Source organism: Episyrphus balteatus, chromosome 1, assembly GCF_945859705.1.
Source record: "Episyrphus balteatus chromosome 1, idEpiBalt1.1, whole genome shotgun sequence".
In the NCBI taxonomy this organism is placed as follows: domain Eukaryota; kingdom Metazoa; phylum Arthropoda; class Insecta; order Diptera; family Syrphidae; genus Episyrphus; species Episyrphus balteatus.
In genome coordinates, this window is record NC_079134.1 from 154,568,004 (window position 1) to 154,587,910 (window position 19,907).

Genomic DNA, 19,907 nt, shown 5'->3' on the forward strand with positions numbered 1-19,907 from the left:
AAATTTAGTTTTGGATTAGGTAACAAAAGATAAAATGCCTTAAAGCAATTTTAAATAATTTATAAACTAACGGAATTATTTTTTAAATATTAAAAAGGTTCTTCAACGAAATAATATAATCCATAAAATACCTTTGTCCATAGTAAGAATATAGTTTTCACCTTTTGTGAAAACAAATGTAGTTAGGACATTTATGAGAATCATAACTCAAAATTGTGATAGGTAGGTAATTTATTATAAAAAGGATTCGAAGAAAAAAAATCAACACCATTTAGGCAATTTTTCTTAAAATTTAGGTCAAGAAATATGTGATTTTATTTTAAGTTTTAAAATATTGAGATAATTCTTAGCATTTAGCATGCAAATAAAACAGTAGATTTTTAAGTAACTTCTTTAAAAGCATTAAAGGCGAGGGATGATTTTAATTTAAGTTCAGTTTGAGTGCTTCATATAGCACAATTTCAATGAATCAGGAATAGGATAATATTAATTTGTTTTTTAATTTTTTTTTTTTTGACCATTGAATTTAAGATTAACTCTTAACCCTTTCGAACCCAAGCTATGAAAATCATCAATATTAAAAAAAAATTTTGTTCAGTATTATAATGTCAAAAACACCACAACTAAGCAATATGAATAGCAAAAAGTTATTTTCCAAAATAAAAAATAGCAAAACTAATGTGTTACTCTAATGTTACATGTAAGATGTAAGTAACATGCACTGCCTATGACCACCAAAAAAAAGTCAGACAACTGGGAAAATTATTTTTTATGGAACAATAATGTATGTTACTTCTTCTACGCCAAAAAACAAAATACTTTCTGGATTAACATTTTTTATATCTTTTTTTTTTCAAAATTATGACCATAGGTATATAAAAAAAAAAATATTTTGCAAAAAAAAAAAACAAAAATGTGAATTTCAGTCCCTTTTTCGATAAAAAAAAAACAATTAAAAGTATAATATTTGACTAACTTTTCGTACTAATCCAGTAACTAGGCATTATTATCTTTCAATTAATAGTCTATTTAATAGACCCGAGCTCCAGAGCAAAAATAGAACAAATTCGTTCAAGACTTTTTATTAGCGATTATGATTCCTTGGCATACAAGAATACTCCAGCCAAAAGTGCTACTAAATCCATTGGTGCATTTCTGAGAAAACGGCAACACTGGTCGGTTTTCAGTTTTTTTGATTTAACTCGAAAATCAAGCCTGACTTTGAAATGGTTCAAAGACACTTTTTATAGCAAATTAAATTTTCTGTCAAGTTAAGATGGTTAAAAAATTTTTAAAATTATTTTTGACTAAAATTCTAACCTAAAATCAAAGAAAAAAAAGTTAAAAAATTGACAATTTTATTTTTTTTTACTAAATCAAGGGGCATTTTGTGTATGTAGCCGGGACGTCCAAACTTTGTACTAATGAAATAAAGTAGAGGTAAAATCCTTTGATAATATGCAATTTTTAATTTTTTTTGTCAAGAAACAACTTAAATGTACCTATTCAAAAATTAGCACTTTTTCTAAATTTTTGACTTTTTTAATTAAAAGCAAGTTTTTAAAACTCGATAAAATCGTATGAATTGGTAACTTTAAGACTTTTAAAGTAAACATACTTCGAGGGATTGATTTAATATAAACTAAATATGACAAACAAAAAAATTTATTTGCATCCTTATGGCCTTTTGTGCAATTTTGTGTATGTGCATTTTTATAAATTCGGGTCGAATGGATGGACGGAGAGCCATTAGCTTTGGTCTATTGCATAGAAGAACATTTAATACCAACTCTTTTACTGTTTTCAATGGCCTGAAAAACAATTCTTGTAAAATCCGCGACCAACGAAAAGTTTCTCTTGAAAAACGAAAAAAATACTCTAATGAGTTTGAAACAAAATAGCTCAGGCAAATTAGTAAATCAAATTGCACTTTTCGCGGGACAAATTTTTTTCATGGAACGTGTTTAGGTGAATGTCCTTATCGTAAAAGTGAATTTTTTGGGATGATAAGATATCGGGAACAGCCGCCATCTTGGAAAAGAGGTCGGTGCCGTTTTTATTTTATAACTCCATTTTTACTCATTTAAACCAAAAATGTCCGAGGATAGACTTATTATCAATTAAATTATCTAAAAAATGATATACAAATGAATTCCGTGAGTTAGTTAAATTCAATTTTATAGTCGGTCAAAGTCCGGGTTCTTCTCGCAAGGTTAAGTCAATATGACATTTTTTCAAATATCTGAAGAACTTTTTATTTGTTTGGGATTTTCTTAAAGAATGAATTATATAGCACTTTTAATTATCTATGAAATGAACCCTTTATCGTTACTGTAACCAACATAATGTATAAGTTATCTAACGTCGAAGTTCACATTCTACCAGTCAAAAGTGAGAAAATATCAAGTTTTCTTCTATTAGACCGAGCAAATTTTTGAAGTGTAGGTATAACCAAAATATAAGTAAACAGTTTTTTAACTATATTCGTCTAAATATTGAATTCAAAGTTTGAAATCTTTAATGTTAACCTTTATATGGTTTTCGAGGTTTTAAATGAAGTGAATTTTCCAATTAATGTGAATAAGCTAAAGTGACACTATTTAAAATTCTAAATATAAGAACTGATGCCCTGTCATTTTTCCTAAACATGAACACCTCAATCTCAGCATTACGATAAGTATAACTCAAGATATGAGGTGTGTAAGCCGTTATGTTTTCGAGACTATTGTGTTTAATTTTTGATTGTTTATTTGAACTATTGAAATCCCAAATATGTTCAGTTTAAAAATCGTATATCATGACTTCGACGTTTGTTGCTTCTACAATGTGATGGTTACAAAAACAATAAAGGGTTCATTTCATAGATAATTAAAAGTGCTATAATTCATTCTTTAAGAAAATCCCAAACAAATCGAAAGTTCTTCAGATATTTGAAAAAATGTCATATTGTCTTAACCTTGCGAGAAGAACCCGGACTTTGACCGACTATAAAATTGAATTTAACTAACTCACGGAATTCATTTGTATATCATTTTTTAGATAATTTAATTGATAATAAGTCTATCCTCGGACATTTTTGGTTTAAATGAGTAAAAATGGAGTTATAAAATAAAAACGGCACCGACCTCTTTTCCAAGATGGCGGCTGTTCCCGATATCTTATCATCCCAAAAAATTCACTTTTACGATAAGGACATTCACCTAAACACGTTCCATGAAAAAAATTTGTCCCGCGAAAAGTGCAATTTGATTTACTAATTTGCCTGAGCTATTTTGTTTCAAACTCATTAGAGTATTTTTTTCGTTTTTCAAGAGAAACTTTTCGTTGGTCGCGGATTTTACAAGAATTGTTTTTCAGGCCATTGAAAACAGTAAAAGAGTTGGTATTAAATGTTCTTCTATGCAATAGACCAAAGCTAATGGCTCTCCGTCCATCCATTCGACCCGAATTTATAAAAATGCACATACACAAAATTGCACAAAAGGCCATAAGGATGCAAATAAATTTTTTTGTTTGTCATATTTAGTTTATATTAAATCAATCCCTCGAAGTATGTTTACTTTAAAAGTCTTAAAGTTACCAATTAATACGTTTTATCGAGTTTTAAAAACTTGCTTTTAATTAAAAAAGTCAAAAATTTAGAAAAAGTGCTAATTTTTGAATAGGTACATTCAAGTTGTTTCTTGACAAAAAAAATTAAAAATTGCATATTATCAAAGGATTTTACCTCTTCTTTATTTCATTAGTACAAAGTTTGGACGTCCCGGCTACATACACAAAATGCCCCTTGATTTAGTAAAAAAAAAATAAAATTGTCAATTTTTTAACTTTTTTTTCTTTGATTTTAGGTTAGAATATTAGTCAAAAATAATTTTAAAAATTTTTTAACCATCTTAACTTGACAGAAAATTTAATTTGCTATAAAAAGTGTCTTTGAACCATTTCAAAGTCAGGCTTGATTTTCGAGTTAAATCAAAAAAACTGAAAACCGACCAGTGTTGCCGTTTTCTCAGAAATGCACCAATGGATTTAGTAGCACTTTTGGCTGGAGTATTCTTGTATGCCAAGGAATCATAATCGCCAATAAAAACTCTTGAACGAATTTGTTCCATCCAAAAGGGTCTATTCAATAGACTAAAGCCATCGAAACCGAAAAAAAAATATTTAATAGAATATTTCTTACGAATTTTTAAATATATCTTACATGAGAGTAACGCTTAGTTCGAAAGGGTTAAAAAAAAGTTATTTTGAAAAAAAAAAGGTTGAATACCTCTTAAATTCTCGAAAATAAAATTAAAAATTAATGAGCAGTCAACACATCGCATTCTTATGAAATCGATTGATTTTTTATTTGTTGTATAAAATTAAATCTGTTTCAGAGGTGTTGGAATGAAAAAATTTCTCGAGTGAACATTAATGAGGAGTGTACTTTTATGGAAAAAAAAAAAGAGTGTGTGTACACATGTACACGCTACTGAAGTTATACTTCTCATTCAGTATATGTAAATGAATTTCATTTGATATTTTTAATTTCTATTATTAAATTAATTAATCCACACTTCATTTTTTTACATTTTTATCAAGTGAACAATAAATTAATTCGTTCATCCTCCTTGCGTCCATGTAGTTTTCAATTTATTCTGTGAAATTTACTCATGTTGTGCGGTTCAGAACGTACGGTATATGCTTAACGAAAGTAAATGAACTGCGCATAAAATGTGCGATATAGTAATTTTATGAGAATTGTGTGTGCTTCAGCACTAGTAGTAGCAATATGGAACTTGCAGGGTTGCTACAAAGCTCAAAAGTGAGCTGAGCTCAGCTCACAGCTCAGCTCAAATTTTGAGCTAGTTCACTTTTGAGCTATGTACCATAGCTCAGCTCATTTGAGCTGAGCTGATGGTTATGCTGAGCTGTTGGGTGAGCTGAGCTGTGATGGGTGAGAGCTGAGAGGATACATTGATTTTTATAATTTTTTTTTTTCGAAAAATCCCCGAATCTTTAAACGCTCCTCGAAGCTAAACCGCTTGAGAGCAATTTTTGGGAGTGATGCCAAATGATAGCTTGTGTCATGGGCCTACGCTTTGCACATTATCAGATTTTTTAAAAATCGCCTTCCATGTTAAACCACCACATCATGCCTATTTTTTCAGAATCGTGCCTATTTTTTTTTTACTTTTAAGTTCTCCCGGTTAGAGAACGCGTGGACCTACAGGTATGAGAGTTGTACCCAAATGTAGGTTAGAGTCCCCGCTACCTTTTGGCATCAAAAATTTTATTTTCATTTTCTTCAAAATTCCGCGATATAGGCGTTAGAAGTTGGGGACGCGAAAAAACTTCTGGGAGCTGAACGCTTTGATCTAGAGACAGGGGAGTGGTGCCATATGAAAACTTGTATTCTCAGCTACCCGATAGTGGTGTAATCCGGTTTTTCGATTTTTTTCAAAATGCCGAGAAAATCGCGTTTGAAAGTTGGGGTAAAATTTTTTTTCGAAAAATCCCCGAATCTTTGAACGCTCCTGGAAGCTAAACCGTTTAAGAGCAATTTTCGGGAGTGATGCCAAATGATAGCTTGTGTCATGGGCCTACGCTTTGCACATTGTCAGATTTTTAAAAAATCACCTTCCATGTTAAACCGCCACATCGTGCCTATTTTTCCAGAATCGTGCCAATTTTTTTTGTACTTTTAAGTTCTCCCGGTTTGAAAACGCGTGGACCTACAGGGATGAAAGTTGTACCCAAATGTAGGTTAGAGTCCCCGCTACCTTTTGGCATCAAAAATTTTATTTTCATTTTCTTCAAAATTCCGCGACAGGGGAGTGGTGCCATATGAAAGCTTATATTCTCAGCTACCCGATAGTGGTATAATCCGGTTTTTCGATTTTTTTCAAAATTCCGAGAAAATCGCCTTTGAAAGTTGGGGTAAATTTTTTTTTCGAAAAATCCCCGAATCTTTGAACGCTCCTAGAAGCTAAACCGCTTGAGAGCAATTTTTGGGAGTGATGCCAAATGATAGCTTGTGTCATGGGCCTACGCTTTGCACATTGTCAGATTTTTAAAAAATCGCCTTCCATGTTAAACCGCCACATCATGCCTATTTTTCAGAATCGTGCCTATTTTTTTTTTTACTTTTAAGTTCTCCCGGTTTGAGAACGCGTGGACCTACAGGCATGAGAGTTGTACCCAAATGTAGGTTAGAGTCCCCGCTACCTTTTGGCATCAAACATTTTTTTTTTCATTTTCTTCAAAATTCCGAGATATAGGCGTTGGAAGTTAAGGGCGCTCACTTTCAGCTCAGCTCACTTTCAGCTCAGCTCAAATTTGAGCTGAGCTGTGAGCTGAGCTGAAATGTGAGCTTTTTGCAATCCTGGCAACTTGCCACATGGAAATTACCACATGCAACTTGTCACATGCAACTTCCCACATGCAACTTGCCACACGCAACTTGCCACATACGGATTGCCACATGCAACTTGCCTCACGCAACTTGCCACATACAACCTGCCACATGCAACTTGCCACATGCAACTTGCCACATACAACTTGCCACATGCAACTTGCCACATGAAACATGTAACTTGCAACGTGTTGTGTGTTTTATGTTTGCCGTACTGCGGCGTACTGCATTTTTAAATACTAAAGTACTGCCTACTCTAAAGGTGAAACGACAGCCCTGCTACCCAGGGTGATCGCGTCATAATCCCTTTGACATTCTTGTCAAAAAGTAAATTTTCATACTCACCCTCCCATAAGAAGTATAACTTCAAAAAGGCAACTTATGTAAGCTATTTAAATATAATTACCTTAATTGTGCCATTAAAATTTACGTCTGCAAAAATAATTACCTATGCTAATCATAACCGCGTAATAAGTTATTCATAAGCTCCTCTTCCTCTTCAAAACCTATATGAATAATGTCGTAAGAATTCTTTTGTATGATTTAAATCCAAAAATTAAAATGAAAGATCTTTTTGGGCTGACAATTAGAATCTGAAATGGATCCAATAAATCACTGGGAAAATTGACAGATTGTCATCAGATAAAGGAAGCTACTAGGTACTCAAAAGGAAGACATTTCAATCAACTGCTTAATGATAATAAATTCCGAAGATCCAAAAAAAAGGAGCCCTAAAAAATGAGCCTTGGTACAATGTGACTGAATCATTAATAAGTACTGCTCCTTCTCTGCGCCAACCATAGGGACATTAGTCTTTTGAACATCGCTTAAAAAATCCTATCAAGTGTTTTGTGTGCAAGTCGCAAGTAGTTTACTGCATTGAAACTTCAGTCCTGAAAAGTTTACTTATGACCATTGGCAACAAATTGTGAGGTACTTAGGGGCTAAGGCTGAGTTTTAGGTCGCTGAACTTTTATAGTAGTTAAGCCTGAACTACATCAAAACACGAAAAAGTAAACAAAGCTCAAAATATAGGTAAAAATCACATGTATATTTACCTGGCATCTATTGGAAAAAAATTAAGTAAAAAAGTTCTTTTGTTTTTGAAGTTTTGAAATTTCAAATAAAAAAAAATTGAAAAAGTAAACAAATAACAGTCAACTCCATCTAAGTCGAATTGTCACAGGACATGAAAATTGGTTCGAGTTAGAGGGAAAAAGCCTGAACTACATCAAAAAAGTACAAAAAGTAAACAAAGTTCAAAATATAAAAATCACGTATGTATGATATCATGACATCTATTGGAAAAATTTCAAGGATTTTCTTTACACAAAATCTATACAGGGTGTCTCGGGATGAAATAAGCAGATTTTAAGGGATGATTGTTGGGTATATTCTAAGAAAAAAATTGTTCTACAGTAACTCTCTATCTGCAAAGTTGATACCCTTTAGCGATGATTTAAGATTTTACCTGGTGCAGGTTTTCCTAAATACACTGATGGAAAAAACAACTTAAAATCAACGAAAACCACGTTGATTCAAGTATTTTTCGGAATGATTTTGCGTTGAAGACTATAATTTTAAAACTAAAGTAGAACATCGTTAGTTTAAAGTGGTTAACCGTTATAAAACATTTTTAAATCAAAGTGGTTTCAACTTAAAAAAAAAAAAAACATCTATTTATTAAAAAAAAGAAAAAAATGGGCAGCCACTGGGGATTGAACCTACAACTCTTGGGTTACTAGGCGAATGCTTTACCAACGTGCTGTCTCACTGTTGAAAATTAGAGTGATAAAATGCAACAAAAGCTGAAGTCCGACAAAAATAAAAAAATTTCTTACGTTGTTCCAATTTTATTTTAAAGAAGTTTCATGTTAATTTTTTCAACATTAAATCAACGTTGAACATTTTATATTTTATTTTGCGTTTTTTCCCTCAGTGTAGCATAAAATCTATGAGTTTCCTGGCAAACTTGTAAGGCACTTTTTTGTTCATTATTGTTTTCTTCAGCAGAATAAATTTATAAAACACTATGTTTATAACACATTTATCGAAGTAAATCGGCCCCAAAGTAAAAAATTATCATGATTAAGAAAAAATTAATACCTTTAAAAATTAATATCTGAGCAATTAAAAAAGATATTAACATTTTTTAAATGCAGGTACAAAGAATAGCATTTCTTCTAAAAATCAAGATATTAATGAAGTTTTTATCATAAATCTTCTTATCTCAACCCGGGACACCCTGTATATAAGTATGTCAAAATTTTCCAAAAACATTTTTTTTTTTTTATAAAAAAATATAAATTAGAAAAATTAGTTAAAACTAAGAAAGTAATAGAACTTTTTAAAGCTGAGTTTTTTTTAATTACTGGTTAGATGGGGAAAACTTTTTTAACTTCCCAATAAACCGAAACCCTAAAGTTAACTAACAAATAAAATTCCTAGCCCGACACTGCCCGGAACTATGACAAAAACCTCAATTTATAAAATACACACATCTAAAATTTTACTTTTTCCCGTACACCACTTTCGGAATGATAAAACTTAAAATAGTCGAAAAACTCAAACTAGCTAATTGTAATATTAAAATAAAAATACCTACTTATAACTTGTTTCTCAGCATCCATAACTTAAATTCAAAACATTTCACTTTTAATTAAATAAAAAAATAACTTTAAAAAAATATAACTTTCAACTTCGTGCTGTTTGGGGCAAGGTAATTTTTAAAAGCAATTAATGATAGTTTAAATATTCAGGTAAAATGTATAAAATAATAAAGTTTATTTTTTTCAAAATTTTTCAACTATGATGACTTTTGACCGGTTTTTGATGGAACATTCTCCTTTTAGTGTTTTTCCCGTAATGTGCTATTGAATAATATATAAGTTTTGAGGGGTCTTACGGGATGATAAGCCGCAAAAAAAAATTGTAGAAACTATTTGCCACCACCAGAACACAATTTTGAGAAAAAGCAGTCTGCAAAAATGAACAACCTACTTCGACAGTTCAGGCAAGTTAAAAGTATATTTGGACTCATTCTATCTTCTTTTGTAACCCAAATATTTCACAAACAATTCAATACAATAGAAAAAATTATGAAGTTGAAGGCAGCCCATGGGGTCAATTCCCGATTTCTAAAACTATGAAGTGATAAGTTTTATTTTTTATTACGTCTTCATAATAAATTCGATTCTGGATTTATAAAAAAATTAAAACAAAACTTCAAAAAATTTTCATTTGAAAACTGAAATGATAAATTTTGTATCACTTAACAGAGTCACAGATCGCGAACTGACCCCCATCTTACTAAGCACCCACAAATCCTCAGCGTCAAAGAGTATTCACCATTAGCACCTACGAGTGACCTTATATCGCCAGCAAGATCTCGATTAGTGGAGGCATCAGCTTGCTTAACATCTCCTGAAGGTGAAAAATCGAAATTTGCAAATCAAGCTTCGATATCCAAAAATTCCACGTCAAGGCGTGTCAGAAAAAAACAAAAGAATTCGTAACCAATCTCATCATATATTATACGATCCGAATGCCCTCACAAAGAAAAAATTGATTACCATCTTGAATAAATATTTGGCATAACGAATGATATGAAAGAAGCCCTTGGCTTCAATAATTTTAATGAATTGATACAACAGTCAAAAACGGCAACAACTCTTTTTCAAATTTGAAAGGAAAGGCTCAATAAGTATACTAAGATTTATGTACTTCTGTTCATCGCAACAAAACTTATTCCAACATTATTACTCAATTAGTCATATTATAGCCTTTATGGACAAATTCCTCATTTTACAAAAAAATGATGTAATTTTAATTTGAAATTCAAGTCAAGGTCTTCTGAAAATTCAAAGCTCACCCACTCATTACCCAATTTTTCAATTTGTTTTCCAATAAAAAAAAATGTAAATGACCTCAATTTTGTTTTGTAACAAATTACTTGTTAAAGGTGCTCGTAAAAAGAAAAACCTTGTGCTAATTGATATCGATCAAAGGTATACCTATAAGCTTCACCTACAACAAAACGGACCTTTCTTGTTTGGTAGCTGTCAGAAATGGTCAGATAGTAACAAAACACCTTCCTTTAACACTTAACACGCAAGAAGGTACCTAGAGGTACTCGGTTTTCGTTTCTCAATTTCCAAAGCAATCCATTATCGGTTTTGCTTTTGTACAGGATATACACGCATACAATATGACCTACCACAATCTATACATCAATATAAACAAAAAAAAAAAACGAGTAAATAAGAAACACTTTTTAACGAGTTTTTAATTGCTACAGTTTTGCAAAAAGTTAGAAACAAATGGAATTTTAAGTTATTTGTTCTCTGTTTCTGTGCTATTCAAATTCCAGAATTGAAATTTGAATATACATACTTTTGGTTAATTTTTAGAAGGTTTTACCATAATTAACAGACCTTATAATTACATGCTTTTGTTTCTTCATAATAATTACCTATTGACCGTATAATATGGGTTCCTTCAAGGACTTTTCTTAAAACCTATAAAATGAAGTTACCAACGTTTTTAAATAGGCTTTATTATTTATTTATATTTCTTTGAAACCCCTTAAATAAAGATATCTTTACGGGAGAGAAAAAAAATACTATCGTTCTACCTTAAAAAAAAAAAGGAAAATTAATTCCTTAACTCTTTTGAGCGTCACGCAATCCAATTCATCAGTAAAAAATAATTCTTCTTTGACAACACAAAAATAAGAACAAAAAAAAAATGAAGAAAAAAAAAGGCAAACCAATCGGAATGACTGGCAGGCATAATAATAAGGACCAAGGTCATTTCATTATGAATTTCAGAATGAAAATATAAATAAAGGAGCAGAACTCACAAATACACACACAAAAAAATAAAATTCATTCATTCATCAGCCTACCAATATATAGTGTCTTGCCCACGCCAAATATTTCATTTGTATGAAATTTTATTTTTGGTTCGCCCCCAAGTTATGTGTATCTGTATATACAATAATTGTGGTTTCTTTTTTTGTATGCTTGAATTAATTTTCATTTTTTTTTTACCTTTAAAAAAATCCTTTCTTTGTCGTCCTTATGCGGTTATTGTGTGTTTCATTTGGTTTTTTATGCTTCCATAAAGTTAATGATTTCACAAAAGGAATTTTCTAATTAGCATATCAATTGAAAGCCGATTTGATTGCTTAGGAATGGTTTTTTTTTTAGCATATTTTTCATTTCTTTTGTAATAGTTTAGTCCTTTTTTCTGTGTTTTTTCGTTGGTACAAATTTTACAGATGATTTTTAAATACCTTCAAGATGAACTAGAAATATGAAACTATTTTTTTGAACTGAATGAAGGTATTATTGTTAAAAAAATTGTTTGCAATGGACTTGAATTTTAACTGTTTTATTTTTTAAATCATTTAAGATTTACCATTTTTTAAATTAATTAAAGAAAAGAAGAAGAAATTTCCCTTCAAAATTTATAGCTTGATTTATGCATGGAACAAATTTTTAGCAATCGTCGTTCGCGATATGAAGAATACAATATATTTTAGGAGATCAGAAAATGATCACAAAAGATCAATTATTTTCTGTGAGAAATTGTAATTCTATTTTCCAATACCCATAAATGTTACGTATACGCCACAGTGGCATATTTTTTCAACATACAAGTAATTTTGAGAAATTGGGCCACATTGGATCCCATCCGGAAGAGTAGATACAAGAGTTTTTCTATGTTGCACTGTTTTGTTGCATTACAAATTACAACAAATTAAAAAACAAAAGTCGAATTGGAGACAACAATGAGAAATGACTTAACTTAATTTAATGAACATTTTTGAACAAAAAGTTCTAATCTCATTAATTTTTTTTTTTTTTTTTTTTAAATATCAATATTTTCAAAACTAGTGCATGAATTTTCTTGAAATTTTGTTTTTAATGTGTAAAAATTTTTTTATAATTTTTTAAAATTTTTTGTAATAAAATAAATCTAATCGTTTACTTCTTTCGGCAATTAAAATAATTTCAAAATGTTGTTTCAAAAAAATTGATTTTTTAAATTTTTATTTTTACATTTCTTATAATAATTTTCTTATAATAATTTTAAAATAAAATAACCAAATAACAGCCTAAACTTTCAATAGGACTTCAATGTACAAATATACTAGCTATACATTGGAAATGATAGTAAATAAGAAATCGGTTTGTCTTTAAGGAGGAGAAAAAACGTCAACATAATATTTCCAATATCCGGATTTAAAGAAGCGTTTTTTTTTTATTTTTGCATAAAAAAATATAATTAATGCACTATTTGGCCAAACGTTCAAGCTTTTATGGTCAAACGTTGTTAAGAATGTTTAAGCTTTGAATATGTAAGAGATTTAAAAAAAAATCATGTGTGCAATTCACACGTTGTAGAAGTGAAACCTTAAAAAATCATTTTTCTTGCAAAAAAAAATAGAAAAAATCTACATATTTTTATTCTATCATCTTCAAATCCATGTTTTTTATATGTCAACCTAGATAAATTTTACACCATCTAATAGCTAAAAATATATATATAGATTAAGTCTATGACACATCTACAAAAAGAGCTAGAATTTTTTGAGCTCGATCAATTTCCATCAAAAAAAGCGAAAAAACACGTATTTTTATTTTCTCACACTATTAAATCCATTTTTTTCTCTAACAACCTATACACCTTTTACACCATTTGAAAGCTTATTGTCTTAGCTCAAAATATATATATCGATCAGGTGTATGAGACATCTACAAAAAGAGCTAGGATTTTTTAAACTCGATGAAATTTTATCCAAAAAGCAAAAAAAAACATTTATTTTTATGTTCTCATGCTATTAAATCAATTTTTTTTTGTTGCACTAGATCAAAATATATAACGTGTGTTGGAAAAGAACATCTTTTTACCGTAATCTCCGAATTTTGAATATGAAATTAATTGAAATTTTGTACAATTATAATTTATTTAATTACCTATCTACAGTACCTATTAAAACAAAAAAGTTATAACAAGTTGAAGTCGTGTCGCGTTTTCGTTTCATCTTGTTTCAAATCACTATGATACTAAAGAAGTTTTCTCTTCAAAAATATATAAAATTAAGGTTAAACCAAAATTTTTGTTTCTAAAACTTTTCAAAAATTATTAAAAAAAAAAACTTTGGTAAGTTATTTTTTCAAGAAACTATTTATCACCACATAACAACAAAATTTAAATACAAATCGTCGATGGTTTTCCCAACAATTGCTTCCATTTTAATTTTGTTTCTAAAAAAATTAATAGGTACACAAAATTTTTTTTCGTTCAGTAGTTTACGAGAGAGTCGAAAATTAAGAAAATGGCTCTATGACTTTCTACTCCATGAAGTAATGTCTAGGTTCTACTCAACTTTTGAAATCTTACTAAGCCCCAAGCTTACCAAAAACATTATCCGAATAATTAAATTCCTATATTAAATACGACCATAAAACGAATTTATATTTATTGTGCAAACAACTCTAATGAAGACAAAGTTTACTAAAATAAATATTCATAGTCAATATCAAACAAATCTCGTTACTATCACTTGAGCAAAATTATAAACTCATGGGTAGATTTCCTTCAATGCAATAATTTCCAAGAACCAATTGTTTAATTAAAATATTTAAATTACTTGAATATTAAATTTTAACTTCGTATAGTCAAAATCAATAAAAGTATGAAATATTAAGATCCAACACATAACTTCTTCTACAAACAAAAGTTCCACGCATGACTCATCCCTCATTTTGCTCAGTCGAAATCCCTAGACTTTATTCCCTCACAATAATAGAACACACAATGTTATGTTATCTTTCTCATCAGACATAAAATGCAAATATCCTTTTGTTAGCTCGTTTAATATTATACGCAAATGAATGTTGAGTGGGGAAAGGGACTTGTGTGAACATTTCTTCAACAAGAAATCGACATTGTGAAAGGTCGGAATGTCAACAAACCTCCATCGTGCATCCCTTACACAGTCAAAACATTATCTACGTGCAATTATATCTCTTACCTGTTCGTATAATGTTTGACAAGGTGGTATATTATTGCCCTTATAACTTACCAGTCGGTCCAAAAACCTACGTAACTTGTATTATTCAAGTGCAGAAATGTAGAAAAGGTCATCATATTGTGCCGCACACAGTATTCACGCCGTGTCGGTCGTGTCGACATTCACCCTGTCAACGTATTTCGTTCGACTTGAGACAAGGACACTGTTTGGGTTGAAAAGCGCTATATACGTTATACGGTTTTTTTGTTTTTGCATTATGATATTGAACTGAACATGGTTCATAAATCACAAGTTCAAACATAAAATGAAATATCCACTTCCGCAAAACGAAAAAATGTTTATACGTATGTGAACGAACATGAACGAGTTGTCAGAGGACTTGTCAGGAAATAGCACAGATGGTTGTATACTGGCTCATAATAATTTTTTTGCTGAAAATAGTTTTTCAGTTCTTTTTTTTTTCTGTTTTGTTTTTTAATTTTATGCAAAGAATTCAATTTTAGAATAAGAAAAAAAAAATATTTTTATATGAGTTCTTGGCATTTATACTTTGATGGTTGTTCATTTTCATAATAATGAAGGAAGACTTTAATTTATTACCCAACATCTTGAGAATTGTATAATATTTACATATCATATCAAAGTTTTATCCATTTTTTTAGGAAAACTTTTGATTGTGAAAAAGGTTTAATAATAGGTACTGTTTCAATTCATAGCAAAAATTTATAAAGAATTTTCAGTTTCCGGATATTGTCAATATTTTGATATTTATTTTATTTGGAATTTCTTGATTTGTATCACCTTGTAATAAATTTTTCCAATGAAAAGTTAATTGGTAATTAATTTTTGTCAATGTTAACAGATGCTGATACATTATTTGAAATAATCATTAATCCTTGTAATTTACTAAGAACAGTTGGTATGGTATCAATATTTTTTAAAATAGGAAAAGTTAAGGTAACATTTTTGAATCAATTTTGAATTTCTTTCTTGGAAATTATTTTAAGTGATTATTCGTTTGTGTACTGAACCATTAATTTACATCATCATCTACAATTTGCATATCAATTCAAATGGGGCTAATACAACCCAAGTCGAATTGAACCTGCTTTCATTCATGATAAAACTAAAAAGTAAAAATAAAATATACATATGTATAGTTTAAAAACTAAAAATTTGCTTTTATCACGCACTAAAAACTATAAAATAATTTTACTGACTTATTGGAAATGGTTAAATCAAACATCGTAGAAAGTATTTTTGTTGCGTGTATTTTATAAAAGTTTGAACAAAGAGCTCTACGCTTTTTGATCTAACCATTTTCAATAAGTCAATCAAATTATTTTATAGTTTTAAGTGCGTGATAAAAGTGTATTTTTTAGTGTTTTAAACTATATGTTTTATTTATTTATTATTCTTTTCATGCTCTTATAAGTTAATTTGTTTAGAAAGTTAAAGCTTAGCTTTTTTTTTAATTCTTTAAGAATAAATTTAATTTAATTTGAAAATAAATCTTAATAAATATTTAAAATTGTTTTTAAAAGTTAAAATTGATCTTTTTGAAGGTTTTCGACTTCAAAAGAAATAACGCTTGTTTTAAAATTTTTTTTTTTTTTTTTTTGAAAATTGTTGGAGCCGTTTAAAGGTTAAAAATGTATTTCTTTTTTATCCAAAAAGTAGGGCCTTGCTAGCGAAAAACCAAAGATTTTCTTATCAAAATCATTAACGTCGTTTTCGAGAGAAACAAGTTTTTCCAACTTGGTCTTTCTCTATCTCGTCTGATTTTTATCTCGAGTTCGTTTTTTTCAATCCTTAACTTGCCTGTTATACCTTTGTATATCGCTATTAAAATTAAAAAAAGATTCCACATACGCCACAGTGACCCGTTTTGAGAATAATTTATAAATGGACTGTAACTTTAGTAATTGTCATTCTACTTTAGATGTTAAAATACCAGTTTTATTATTTATTTATGTGTGTTGGCCTGTCAGCCGGTATATGTTGAAATATTGAAAAAATTATTCATCTTCGAAAAAAAAAATGGTACCTGTTGTTTGAAAAGAATTATTTTGGAAACCATTAAGCCTACAAAATGTGTTCTGATAAATACTTTCGGTCAAAAACTCGTCTTTATACCAAAAACCAATTTTTAATATTTTCAATTTTTTCACAATGTTGCGTTTGAAATTCGTGAACGAAAACTTAAAATCTTCAATGAACTTAACTTACAAACAACTCAGCCAAAAACTGCTACTACTGGATCTAAGGCACGATCTTAACGATCGTTGATAATGACATCGTCCAATGCAGGAACTCCCTTAGCACTTTGGACACGGAGCAGTCAACTGTGGATGCCCTATTTTAGAAGCTTAGAAAGCTGAGAAGTAAAAGCTTCTCATCAGTCTCACAAGAGTTTGTAGCTAAATCGAAATGGCACTCACAAAATCAGACATCAGCTTTGCGAAAAAATTCTCAACCATACAGCTAATGAGCAAAGCCAATAACACTGGTCAACAAAATTAAACTTTTTTTTGTTACAGAAACCAAGGTATACTTTTCTATAGGTTTTTTGAGTCCTGAGCTCGAATCCGAAGTCAGAAAACTTCTATCACAACTCGTTTTTGAGATATTCCCGTTAGAAAATCGAAAATGCCACCTTTTTACCAATTTTCGAAGTTATTTCTTAGCGTTTGGTTATTTGTTTTAAATAAATTTGTAAAGGTTTCTTAAAGAACTAAATTTTGTCTTTCTTAATCCGTTGAAATCTTTTAAATAAATATCTCTTTTCTTCTTCGAAAAAATCTTAAGTTGGAATTAACGTGTTTATTTGCTTTTAATAGCAAATCTCTAAAAGTTCTTTGCCAATCGATTTCAAAATTATTTTTATTTTAAGTGGAGCAAAATGCTTTGGAGTTGAGGAGTGTTTGAATTTAAACAAATTTCCTCAGAATATTAAAATTCACCAGTTTATTTACGCTGTGAGTTTTATAAGTGTCAGTAAACATCGACCAAAAAAAAAGGCGTCTTAGTAAGGGTACGACAGATCTAACTAATGAGCCCACTGTCGTATCTGGGCGAAACGCTTTGGAGGTCACTTGAACTTTAAAATTGAATTATAAACCGAAAATCGCCCTTATTAATGAAATGAACGTCATAAAGAGGATAAACATCGACTTCATCAACTAAAAGACCTTCAAAAGAGACAAGTTAAGTTCTTTGAAATAACTGCCATCACAAAGCATCTAGGATCGGACGAATCCCTCACCATCATCAGCATCTAGATTAGATTAGACGACATACGGCACGACCTCCAAATTCTTAGCACCAGATCCAGATCCTTACCAGACCAGCTAGTTTAAAGAATACGCATAGATACATCAACTTCCGCAAACTCGATGCTGCGAAATTAGAGAGAGAGACTTCGAAGAGCGAATCGTCTTACCCACAGTAAAAAGGAACCTTTTAACTCAGAGATTGATCCATCATTGACGATTCAGAGGTAGCTGTCTCGATCACACTAACTAACTCTATCTCGAGTATCGAGTTACAGCTAAAGTTAAAGGTTTTTGGATTATACATGAAGAATACAAATAAAACTTCCCAATTGCACATAAAAATTATGGAGAGAATTTAACCAATTAATTTTAAAAGTAAATTTATCTTCTGCAAAATAAGTTCTTGAAAATTAATTTAATTAAATTCATATAATAAATGCGGAAACTGGTGTTCTGTAATTTTTCCTAAAATCCTCAATCTGTACTATCCGGTTGATAGAACTCAAAATATAAGCTTTTTAAGTGGCAATGTTTTGAAATTTTAGAGTAGACTCCCACCCATATTAAAGCTGATAAAAAAAGCATTCATTTAAATGCTGATATTGATCCAGATTTGCGTTAAGTCAAAACAAATAAACCTCACAGGGAAAAAAAATACTTTGAAAAAATTTATTTACGCAAAATAACAAAAAAAAAATCCAAAGGAGAACAGCAAATACTTCAATAAAATTCCTATTAACCTCCCACATTTTCATCCTTATTGGATAAATTAAAATGTCGAAACTTTTGCTAAGTGTTTTTTTATTTTTGGATTTAAAGCAAATTAAAATCAATTCCCTTCGATAGAATCCCATTATCTCTTAATCGCATTTTAAAGAATTTATTTTTCTATTGATTTTTTATTCTTGTGAACATTTTTTTCTTCTTTACCAGATGTTACCCACAAAATAGGTACTCATCACAAACAACCACTTACCTGGAAACATTTTTGTCCGTCTTCCAGTTATTTGTCATTTCAGCATGAACAAACACCTTACCAATATTGCACTGCACTCCAAGTATCACAAAATAATATACCCAAGCAGTACCTACACCAACTTTGTTATCCTAACTTTTCACATAAAAGCTTTTTATGGATTAATACTTAATGAGACTTCCTTTTTACTGTAAAAACGAAAAAAAGGAAAGAAATATTCACTCATTCAACCTACAACAAGTCGTTTTGTTCACATATACGAACCTAAAACACGCGACGACTAAACAATGAAAAGGATGCATTATTTATTTCATTTTTTTTTTTTTGTTTTTTATTTTCTTTCAACGATTTCTTCCTAAGAAAGAAGCTTAAAACTCAAGAACGAAAAAAAAAAATCTTGGAAGTTTGCAAGGGTTAAGACACTATTTTTTCGAAGGTTTTTTTTTTTATTCACACGTGTTTGCCCGCCAAGATCCTAAACCAAACTGCTGAATATGGAAGAAATTCTTGTCCAATTTAGTCCTTGTCGAAATTATACACACAGGTTGTTGTATAGGTCGAATTCTGTCGGGTAATAGAAGAGAGAACCTCCCGAAGAAGGTGCATAACTAACTACTTACTTTTATTTTTGTTCTTGGTCTTCTTCGTCGTCCATACTCCATACACGACTGGCTAACATTTATTTTTGTTGAATACTTTCACGCTTTAAGGATAATAGAAGAAAATATACGTTTACTTACCACCACCATCAAACCAAAAAAAAAAAACCAAACGAAATATCCTTTTTGATTCGATTAACTAGGTCACCACTCGTCGTTGGTAGTCGTCGCTGTCTGTTAATGGAAGCTCGACGACTAGGTGGCAACAGGATTCAAAATCAATTCAAACTTGCTGACCAGAGAACGACAACAGGAAGCAGAAGGAAGCCCTTCCCATAACGATTAGTTGCTCACTGAAAGTGTCTCTAATATTTATTATCTGGCATATTTTTCGCTCTCTGATTTTTTTTTTCGTCCTTCAAAGTCATTCTTTCAAAGGAAAATAGAAAAAAAAAAGTAAGATATGTTTGGGTTGGGTCTTGACTCTGGAGTAAGGATATATTCTCATGCTACTTTATTTTAGTTTTCGCGTAAAAATCCAAGGATATTCATGCATGCCAACACGCAAGACATTCAAACACACAAACAAGGATATAATAAATGTTTCTTTTTTTTT

At 30.3% G+C, this 19,907-nt stretch overlaps 1 long non-coding RNA gene across 1 annotated transcript in view; it reads right to left on the reverse strand.

Annotated features, from left to right (window-relative positions):
• The window catches only part of LOC129921556 (uncharacterized), a 39,910-nt gene extending 20,643 nt beyond the window's left edge, over positions 1-19,267 (reverse strand). Inside the window, exons 1-2 of the long non-coding RNA XR_008773542.1 lie at positions 18,957-19,267; positions 18,693-18,880 (exon numbers count right to left, since the gene is read on the reverse strand). This is a non-coding gene — a long non-coding RNA (uncharacterized LOC129921556). The remainder of the gene's footprint in view (positions 1-18,692; positions 18,881-18,956) is intronic.
• Between the last annotated feature and the right edge of the window lie 640 nt (positions 19,268-19,907).